Below are 12,127 nucleotides of genomic sequence, written 5' to 3' on the forward strand. Positions count from 1 at the left end.
GTAGATTTATATTGAGGGCATTCCATTAAAGGATTACAGGCATGCATTCGCAATCAGTGTAGTGACACTCGTGCCGAAATAGGGTATTGGCAACAGTGCGCCGGAAGGCCGCGACACAAGATTGTGAAGGAACACAGCCAAGACTGGTTGCGAAGAGTCATGCACTAACTTTATGACTTTCCATTTCAGGGCTGTGACTCGACAGCCCATCAGTGAGAATCATGTGCAGCCCGAGGTCTGCGTTTTGGTTACGGTCGGTCTATTGCAACGACATCACGGCAAGGGTATATGATGCAAAGGCAGCCATCATTGTTATTTGTATTTATTTTTATTTTTACATTTTTATTGACTCTACCAAAAATTCCGTTGGGAAAATTACAAATGTTTGCTGCTTCTGTAATAAAATGTGTATGACAGTATAAATATTTTGTCTGTTTATTACTTGTTTGTACTTACTGAGTTGTTTTTATCGATGTTTAAATATTTTCATTGTAGTTTATTGATATTAACATGATCGTTGTATTGGGCTAATGCCCTTTGACTATATTTTGTTCAGTTGTATGTAAATGGCCAAAGACCGATGTTCCAATAAGAAATGAACTTTGTACATGCTCTTTATCAAATATACACATTGTTTACACATTTTGTCAATATTCAAGAAGTAGCATTGACGTTAACTGATATTTTAAGTCCACGTGCATTATATATCAACATATTAAATTTATATAAGCTATAAACTTGGATTATTGGATTGATTTACTTATTTTAATCATTAAACATAAGAAATTCTTAATATGTCACATGAAACTAATAAGTTGTTGAATACATATACATATAGATTAATATAAAATATTTGGCTTTGTTTTTTTGCTTAAATTAGTGTAACAACGACATGCATGTATGAAATGTTATTCATCTGCTGAGCTAAATCAGCCTCATACCAAACAAACAATAACGGTCTTTTTGTCGAATGTTTTTCTGAGCATATCTGAAACTGGATTCTCTACGACTGTGAAAAGGCTCTTAATCTAAATAAGCGTCTATGAAGTAAGTATAAATATTATTCATATTTCAAAGAGGTTCAAAAGCTTTATATATACTATACAAAACTTTTATTTATTGCGTTAATTAAGTAATGCTTTTTCATGGACCGTACGAACCAAATGTTATTGAGTTCATTTAAAACTTCTAGCATAATTCAATACTCAACCTAGATAATTTTCAACAACTGCAATATAATTACCATTGTATGCCCATTTTTTATTTTCTTTCAATCCTCTTCCGAAATACCATTAGGTCAGAGTTTTTTAATAAAATGATTTTCGGACCCGCCGACTCCAATTTTTGAAGAAACCAAAAAAAAAAATTTAAAATCTTTTTTTTTCGGATGCCAAAAGGTGGCTTTTAAACACGAAACGCTTGCCGGGTTTTAGAAAAAGTTCAAATGATTTATAAATCATCATAATAAACCCAGTTTTAATTACCCACATTAATACACGAACCTCCTTCATCGTGTACATGTGCTGGACTTTACCAACAGCTACGCCATCAATGTTTGTGCAAGAAGTTGATGAACGTTACAACGCTTTCATCAGCAAAGTCTGCTAATTTCCCAATAATTATGCAACCGTCAAATAAAATCCTGAATGGAATCGATTTGTAAGTAAATATTTTATTATTTCTTTACAATTTTATAAAATTGATAGTATTAAAATGACTAAAAAATATTATGAAAGCAATAAGAAAAGAACGATTTTAATTTAACAGGTGCTCGAAATGCGAAACCCATTTACGCCTATCAACTTCAAACATTCCATATTTTACGCACAAATACGGTCATATTTTAGAGAATAAAATTTTATTTGTTGTTTAATATAGTTGTAGTGACGAATTTGTGCATATAATATGTGTTTTTTCGTTATTTTCAATGGGTACAAAACTTTGGTTTTGTTCCGAACTGGTTCGTACCAAAAGTTCAAAAATCGCAAAATCAACAGTTTCTAAAACGATTTTAAACCATGAATGTCCAAATAAAATAGTCAAGTTTATGGGGGTTATTATCTGATTAACAGCTCCTTTATGACATTGAACTATCAATTATGTTATCCTGGGATAAACTGTCACGAAGATCAATAATTATAACGATTATTAGGAACGCTATTTCTTTAATCAATATCATGACAAAAACACATGTTAACTTGTTTCAACAGGCATTTGTGTTTAACAGTTCCATTATTAAAATGTTCTGGGAACGATTTATTTTAATTAAGATACCAACTATTTCGGATATGTTAAAATTCGGACATATATTAAGATAGTGACATTTATGTGTTGATTTGTTGTATATAGTTTGTACAAATATGTTTTGTGTTATTTCAGACAACAAGAATGGATGGTGGTAATAATCCTGCGTCTTTCTGTCAAGAAATAGATGTGAAAAAATATTCATTTAATTGAACCAGGAAATTAACCACCACAACTAACAGAAAACCTTTTAACAAAAGGTGTTGTTTTAGAATTGGTGAAATTTGATAATAAACAGAAGTTGATGTATTTCATGTCCAAATGACCAAATGTATAAACTGTTTAACAATTTGAATCGAGATGCTTTATTTTCTGATGTTTGATTTATTTTTCCTTTCAGATGATATATATTTGTGTGAGTCTAGGTTTTAATAAATAATTCTGAAACATTTATGCAGCATACTGTTACATTTATATTGTTAACGTTATTATATTATGTTGGTTATCTGGTTTGTCAAGTGGAAAAAATGTTTGTTATATAAAAATAAAGCTTTTAATATTAAGACTTATGAAGGTACCTATTGTTATTTATGTATTAACATACTTCTCAGAGTAATAACAATATAGTAAATGCCATTATTCATTAATGTAGTAAGGTTCCTTAAATGATTGTCCTTATTGATTAAGTTTGAATTACGGACGGTTTTCACACCGCGATAAAGTGGCGACAACTTTTTTGGGGCCAGTGAAACCCCTGAAAAGCGTTTTATTATGCTATTTGTATTTGTCTGCGGTATTGATTTTTACTGGACAATAAACTATAAATGTTTCTTTTAAACCTCAAGAGCTTATTGGTTGTTTGTGGAGATAAAGTATTTTTAATGCAACATATTGATTCCTTGTGAAAAAAAAACATAAAAAAATCACCAAACAGTTTATTATAGACAAGTGAAAAGATTGCATAACTTTTGAACTATATATATATATAGTTAAGATATTTTTAAAATTCAAACTAATTTAAAAACTGCACATCAAGACCTACAGTCTGATTATGATCATTTTGCACATCAACATGTTTGAAAAAAATCACTGTGGTTGCTTAGTAAAAAGAACTTCATACCATAACATTTTTAAAATGAGTGCATATTTGGTCACCCATCTTTTTTTTTCTTTTTTTTCCGTCCCCCTACCCGACACTTTTAGAAAAAAATCCGAAAATCATTTTATTAAAAAACTCTGGCCTTATTTTAGTTTTTACAGTGTTTTATTCAGCCCCCACGAATTGCAGAATCAGTTTTATAAATGTGATAAAACTCCAGCAGTGTCTTTCCTAAAATAGCCATGTCATCAGCAAATAATAGTAAAATCAGCAAAATGGTCATATAAATTCAACACAGGCTAATGTTCTCTTAAAGGTAAAGTTCATAGTCTTTAAAAATCATAGAAATCAAAATCGGCGACATAACCTTCATAATTTTATTAATCTGAACGAGATGATTATTATTTAACATGTGATTCAACTTTGCAATACATATATTTCATGATCACAAGCAATTTACCCTGTAAATCAGACTTAAAAATGTTCAGCCTTAATCGACATTAATATATAAATAGCATCAACAGTCGAATAACCTTTCCGAAATCCGAACAGTGCATCCAAAATAATCGTGTTTCAAAACAAATATGTTCAAAGCGCTATAATATTGTCTTGAAAATATTATGCATGTAATAATCAAGTGTTAAACAAGAATTTGTTTAATTTTAATAATACCATAACTTATAATCAATTACTTCATAAATGTAATTCGTACAATACAAACAGGTTGAGAAAAGACAAGACAAATCACTACACACTTTAAATTTATTTACAGCATAAATTGTCCATACTGTTATACTTTCTCAACGGAATAAATTATATAACTCAACATTTAAAATGAAAACAAAAATGTGAAAGTTCATGATGAGCCAAAATAAGCAAAATATGCTATTGAATAATACAATAATAAGATATTTATGTTCATGATAGTTTTGAATAACATAGTGTTACACTTGGTGTATTTTCGAGTTCATTTGTCTTATTCTTATTCTGTTGACACTAGATAAGTTTGTATAGGTCTTTGGCTTCGATCGATGATATTCATATAACGCCTAAATGATACTTTATAACAAAAAATGCGTCATGACAACATGTGAATAAAATATATGAAGCCTTGATTTACTCAAATACACATACTAATATTTATTTAAAAAATTGCCAAGCAATATCTAAAAATCAGGTATGACGGATTCAAATCAAAACTAATCATTCATATCAAGGCATGACAAGAGCCATCCCTTGAACCAATTGTAAAAATCTGGTGTAGACTATGCTTATAAAAAATAAGGACGCAAACATAACCAACCAATTATGATATGTATATCAAAATATTTGCATGTGTTTACCCATAATAAAGATAATCTTAATGTTTACAGCAGTATAATATACTTTCTATCGTACTTTATTTTGTGCTTTCATTTGGTTTGAATGGAAGTATCAGTGATTTAAAATGGAAATGATTGGTTCAAACAATGAAAAAATAACAGTGAAAAGTATCGATAAGTATCGTAGTTTTTCTGTGAAATTTCGTCGTTAATATGACGTCATTTCATGATATTTTCAACACCATAATATTATTTAATTCTTTAAAAAAATTTCATCCGGTGGAAAAAATAAAATAAACAGAAATTTGTTAGTTAAGGTACGTTATTAATTTGAATGCAGTCGTAATCAATGAAAATAAATATTTCACTCGGGATTGTTACACTTTTGCAAATATAAATTTCTCTGATCACCTATGATATAAAATCGATAATCTACCGAAACCAACAAATATCATTTTTGACGACTTCCTTCGCGTTTCTTCAATTAGGTACCTGGAACGTCGCAGATAATTCTTTTCCAGAAGAGTCTACAGCAGTTACACGAAGTTCAGTGTCGCCAAAAAATAGTGCAGTTGAAATGTTTTCATTTTCATCAGCGCAATTAATGTTTAGACTGCCAATATAAAAACAACCCTGGTCATCCACATACGTCGGATTTGCGTCCTCAGAGCAGAACAATTTAATTGTCATGTTTTTATTTCCAGACAATGGGTGGTATGTTTTTTGTGCAGAAACTGTCTCGCCTTTCACATCTTGGTTAATCTCAATTAATTTATCAAAACATCCTCGCACAAAACCCATGTATGGGCCTTCAGTGATACGTCGTTCTGGGCTATGAATATTTTGCTTAAAGTGCGAAAATATTTTTACACCGTATGTGTATTTTGCTTTCCTCGAACTGATCATATTCTTATTGTGCCCATGTATCACGGCTCCTTTAAGAACCGCGAGTCCAGCATCGGGTGGTACTACAATTGTGTTGTCAGGGAAACTTTGCCTCATCGCTTCCTGTAACAACTGTGATTCTGAAAAGCCGCCAGCAAGAAGAATGTGGCTCACTTGAAGATGTGATTGTAGAAGTTTCCTCACGTGTGCAACTACCTTCTCAATCGTGTTATTGAACAGAGATCGCATGACGTTCCCATCGATCTTAAATGTATCCATATCTAGCGCAATGTATTTGCTGTATTTAGATTGCTCAATGGCATGTTTAAGTGTGATCTTTCTTTTGAGCTTTACCATTTCATTCAAGCTCATGGGTAAAATCAACACAACTTTTGGTGTGTCTTTGGATAAATTTCGTTTTTTTATTTCAAATCTTCGCATTAGTTCAAGATAATCATCTGTGTGATTTTCTCTCCATACAGAAAACGTGTTTCCACCTAAAACAATAGTAACAGAAATAAATCAGTTTCAAGATTAGGCATAACAATATTATGACAAATGTTTTATATGTAGTAGTTAATTGTGTTATACTTTATTGAACAAAGGCTAGAGTTATCTAGTAATAATATTTGTGTAAGTTTTGAATGACTTTCAAGCTTGTTAAATTCAGTTTTCCAATACAACCGTGTAATGATCGATCAATAAAAACAAGTTTGAAGAACGTACCAGCTAGCTCTGTCATCAAGTTTTCAAACTCTTGATCGACATTAGTCCCACCCCAATTGCCTCCACTGGCTTTTTCCACTTCTCGCAATTTGAAACCGTCGAGTACCTCGTGAATAGTGATGTCTATGGTTCCACCTATAAATTAAATAACCAAATTTTCATTATGACGCATTGTGGCGCATTTGTGACGATAATTTCGTTGTTGTTGTTTGGGTTGCTTTAGTAAGACAGATAGTGCTAACAAACGTTCAAAACGGATCTGAAGGAATACGAAATAATGTGCCCCTCGCTACGCTACAATGGTAAGAAAACCATTTTACGACGACATGATATCATTATTTTAATAACAGATGTTCTAACAAATGTCTTCCATTGGACCGTATAACAAATGTTTAGCTCGACACGCTCAAGTTTTTTAAACCGAGCGAGAAACCCTTGAGAAATATGTACTAACCAAATTTTCTGCAGATTGGTCAATAAATGTGAATCATAGTGTGTGAATATGGTGCTAAACAAACCTCCTGCATCACAAATTATATAACATGTTCCAGGCTTGAAAGTGGATATCGTATTAGAAGTAGTAGTGTTTTTCTGAACAGGCAAATGACGACAGTAGATTGACACTGCCTCTGGTTCCAAGGCCAGGCTCAAATGATCAAATGGAATACCTGCCTGCAACACAAGAATTCCTCTGTATATTAAGACATTATGAATCAATTAATAATGTGAAACTTAAGCTGCATCAAGACGGTTGAAATCATATGTACACCATATAATTTATTTCATGCAAGTGGTAAAATGAAACCACACCCAGCAAAATAAAACCTTCACATAGCAAAACAAATATGAATTGTTTTGAGTAATTATCGCCTTCAATATAAAGCTACTTAACATCAGCAATTAACACCGGTCTACTTGTTTCGGAAAATCATACCTGGCCCAGAGTTATTCACAAAACAAATACATTTAAATCTTCATAAAAAAGATGGAACTCCTTTTCTGTTACCATAGCGGATAAGACATACAGTGTTTTAAATTTAACACGATATATCTAGTTCACAAAACATATAAAAGTAAAAAAGGAAATTATTTTAATACTGATTAAATGACATGAGACATGAGTCAAGTGTTGGCTTTTATAGTAAAAACAATCCAAATGCAATATAAAATAACTACAGACGAAGCTACGGAAACATATATAAGAATCATACAAGATGCAAAGCATCAAGGTCGTAGGGAATTTCAGTGTAAAATGCACTCAATGAAGTTACATGGAACGATTTTTTTTTTCTACTGTAAATAATAATATATTGGTCGATTATTTTAAACATAATAGAAAAAGATACTGGTATAACCATTATCTATGATTTTGTGTTATAACCCCCAAATAACCATTATATATGATGTTGTGTTATAACTCCCAAATAATCATAATCTATGATTTTGTGTTGTAACCCCCAAATATTTCATTGTTCATTTTATTTACATTGGTTTCCTTTTTTTACTGGCATCCGTGCGCAGTTTTCATTAATGTAACAGAACTGTGTAGGTTTTAAAAATCTGCTTCGTCTTGTAAGCGTAATTTCATATTTTTCTCAACTTCAAGGGGAGATGATTCTGAATTTATTCTTTCGTTGCTCATTTACGATAGGGGTTGAGTACTCATAGATATGAAAACACTGTAAAAGTTTTAATGTGTTTACCCCCACCCTCTCACACATATATTTCATGGGCATAATAAAAACAAAAAATGGTTACAATAAAACAGCATATTTATTTGAACTAAAATGTCTACATCAAAACAAAAAGTTAACATAGAACACAAAAAAAAAATAATTTGATTCTACTGGGGCTCGAACCTTGGGCCTCTCACATGTGAAGCGAGCGTGTAACTACTACAATACGGAACCGCTTAAATAATCACCTTCTAACTAAGATATTAATAAGCTATTAATGGTCGGTTTAAATGTAAACCAGGAAGTTTAAACGCTGGCTGGTGAGCGGGGTTAAAGGTACATACCAAAGGGTCCATAACACTGGCAAGATACGGGTGAGGACTGCGGCCTTCTATATGTGGTTCTTAAAAAAACCTGTAGGAAGACTTGATAGTAATGAGACTGGGGTACTGTGATGGTGCTCCTCATTGATAAGCGGCTGCTTCCTTTATCAAGACTCATTATTACAATTAATAATACGTGTAGCGCTTCGCGCTCTATAGCGCCTTTATTAGTAACTAGATGGTTGCTAGGATAGTGGAACAAAGAAGTTTTGTTTTTATACAAAACCAGAATGTTTCACCGGTTCGCGTATTTGCCCAGTCCCTGTGATCTTTTATTATTGCCCAGTCCCTGTGATCAGTTATTAATTAAAAGAATTAGCTTTGCATTATTGGCAATAAATGTTGTAGTAAATGTTATAGGCACAAATGCAGTACTTATTAAAACTAATTTACACAAAAATCACCACTATGCAAGATATTCTGACAACAAAAATATATACATTGATCCGTAAAATAACTTCTCCTCCCATAAGCGAAAAAAAACAATTATATACTAGTCGCCGCACGTCAGTGCGACGCCAATTATTTCTTCTGAATAGTGAAAATATTTTGAGGAAGGTGTGGTTCGGTTTAATTTTCCCCACTTGACCATATCGAGACAATATTTCGCCGAACATAAGACTTCAAATAAACAGTCAAAACATAATTATTGACTTATTCTATATTTTGTCTTGGATATATGTATACAAAACTACTTCAGGAGCCAAAAGCAACATATGTCGTTGGAACAAAAGAAACATTAATAATCATAAAAACAGGTTTTCCACGTTTATGTGCATCTATCTTTTTGGCATCATCTTATGTAATACTGTTATTTTCGCGTAAAAAATATATTTAATTGTGTCGAGATCGGATTGTTTATTACATTGTTACGATAAAATATCAAACTATTATTTTACAGCCTAAGAATCGATGTACACTTATCATAAACATAAATCACAATGACCTGAACAATATTTAGTTCGAAATACAGTTGTTTAATAACACAAATCACTACAAAAAACATCATAGTAAGATATGCCATACCTTACGGGCAGCTTCACGCATAAATTGTTTCGATGTCTCTGTCCAGATGGCCGGTACTGTTATAACCCAGTGTATGTCTTTCTCTTCAATTTGACCAACTATTTTGTCTCCTGAACTTTGAATCATGTCGTTTTTCAGAAATCCAATAGCCAAAGTAAACACGGTCATTGCTTCGAGTTGTTTGCCAGTTTCATCTTGAATAATAAGATGTTTTCCAGCTGTCTGTAATGCATTAATACAAATTCAAAAAGTTTGGATTATCAGTAAAAACATAATCGTTGATATTATTTCAATGTATTTTACTATATATATAAGATATGATATTGTATTTAATTTGAAAAACAAAGAGTAAAGTTTGTTTTAAAAAATAAATAAGCAACCCCTAATTGACAAAAAATTTATGACGGTATCTATTGATTGTGTAATCCATGTATAGTTATACCAAAGTGTGTATTATAGTATGCACATTTAATGTGTTCTTGTAATCTGGTTAAATGTATCCGTGTAATCATTTTTAATGCAGACGAGTATCAATTAAATGTATGTTAGTTATAACCTAATGTGTATGACCTAATTATACATATTACCTAATGTATATGAATAATCATGATAATGTTTAGTAGCTTAAACTTATCTAATATATACCTGTTTATAACAGCGTTCAATTTATGTGTAAATACATATTCTTGTAAAACAGGTTTACAAATAACAAAGACATACACAATAAACTAATTTTATATTATATGATAACGATGCGGCAGTTAAAACAACTATAATCTTTTGATAAAATAGTCTACCTATATATTTGTATATTTCAATAATAGTTTTATACCTTATTTTCAAACAGTTGCATCTTAAACCTTCTAAAGAAGAACCAGGACTTGTGTTCACCTTCCGCAGCAAGCTCAGCGTACTTGGACTCCATAGCGTACTCCATACCCAAACTCGTCCAAAGTCTTGCCATCAGGCCTTATCAACATAGCAGTCGGAGCTGAACGAGGGCAGATAACAAAACGAATACATGTTTGATTTACCGTTATTGTGTCATAAATAACGGAAACAGGTTAACTAACCACAGACATAATTATGTTTTATTGTTCATGTACTATAAGACTACCAGTAGTTTATGTCAGAACGTCATAGAGTTAAATCAGTGTTTGTCTATAATTTGCGTTATTTCTGCTCTGTAAAACTTGTTTTTGATATGTGATCCACTAATAATCGACTTTTTACTAACATTAACAGTAAAAATGCATCGTTGAGCTAAAACCTTTTTGTGAAATGTTTGTTCCGCTATTCCACGTCCTAGCAGAAATTTTTGTTGGTTCTTGTTCAAAATCATGTTTAAATGAATATGCCCAACTAGAAAACGTCGTTCCGAAGTCGATACTGGCCACTAAAATCGCCATAGCAGAGTATTGTCTGAAACAAAATATGAGTTTCACTTAAAATCACAGCATATTCTAACTTCGGTGAAATGGCTTCATGGTCCTTCCAAGTGAACACCTTTAGGCGAATTATCCTTACCAGAGGGATTTCAAAAATATATAATATGTGTATTTTACTAAAAATATTTAATACCTAGTTAGTGTAAATCTGCTACTTCGCAGGCGATTACTTTAATATTAACTAGGCAAACAAAATTTGGTTGCAATCTCAGGAATACGATAATCATAAAATTCCGTCAATGTACAATAGTTTTATAGCAAAATAATAATTCAAAACACATTGGACTTTAGGAGAGGCCCTCCAAAAATAATATATGACTTTGTGTTATGTTTATGGATAATCATTATAGTTTTCCTTTGTGTCGCATTTGATTCCAATATCTTATTAAACGTAGGGGGTTTCATTTGATATTGGTAATGTTTTTCATAACTTGATTTATCTACCACTTGAAATATATCTTAAATAAGTACTTGAGTATCATTGAAACATTATATCACCCTTTCTAATATTTTCTTGTTACTACATTTACACCTGCAAAAATTACGATAACTCGGGCATTCATATATCTAGTATTCCATATACGTATTCCTTTCCTACGCAATCAAGAATTTAAAATTAAATCTCTTCAATAACCACTGACAGTTTTTATGTACTTCCTCTTTTTAAGTATGAACTATCGGCGTTTAGATCTGAAAACAAAAGTTTTCAGTATAAATCAATGAAACGAATAGCTTTGATTCTGAACTTTGTGACAGCTTGTTTTTTTGTTGCTACCTTTCATAAGATGCAACTAAAAGCCTATACCCATACGGTTATATTTATTTAATTAAAGCTACATTAGCCTCAATCTTGTGTCGCAAAATCATAACTTTAATATTATTTTATGGCCGCAGTGATGTGATGGCTAAAGTGTCTGCCTAGCGATCGGGAGGTCCCGGGTTCGACCCCCACTTTGGGAGCGTTCTATATATTTCCTTAATAGACACCAAGTACTGGTTATAGTCCCAGGAAACGGACTCAATACAGTTTCAAATAAGCCTTAGGATTCTATGCAATCGAGCTCAAATATAGAGAGTTAAACTAAATATTGTGTCGATATGTCATTATTCATATGATAGATCGGTGTTTGTAAACGCGGGTTTATGAGCTTATTGATTTGAACAAATATTAGCTTATCCTATGAATTACAGTCTCAGGAAAGGTGAGCACGTTAATATCAATTTCAACACTTGGAGCAAACTTGTACATACTACGTACAACTTTATTATTGAGATGTATGGACTGTTTGACATTCACAATAAAAAGACAACGTTTTAA

This window comes from Dreissena polymorpha, chromosome 5 (genome assembly GCF_020536995.1).
Source record: "Dreissena polymorpha isolate Duluth1 chromosome 5, UMN_Dpol_1.0, whole genome shotgun sequence".
Classification (NCBI taxonomy): domain Eukaryota; kingdom Metazoa; phylum Mollusca; class Bivalvia; order Myida; family Dreissenidae; genus Dreissena; species Dreissena polymorpha.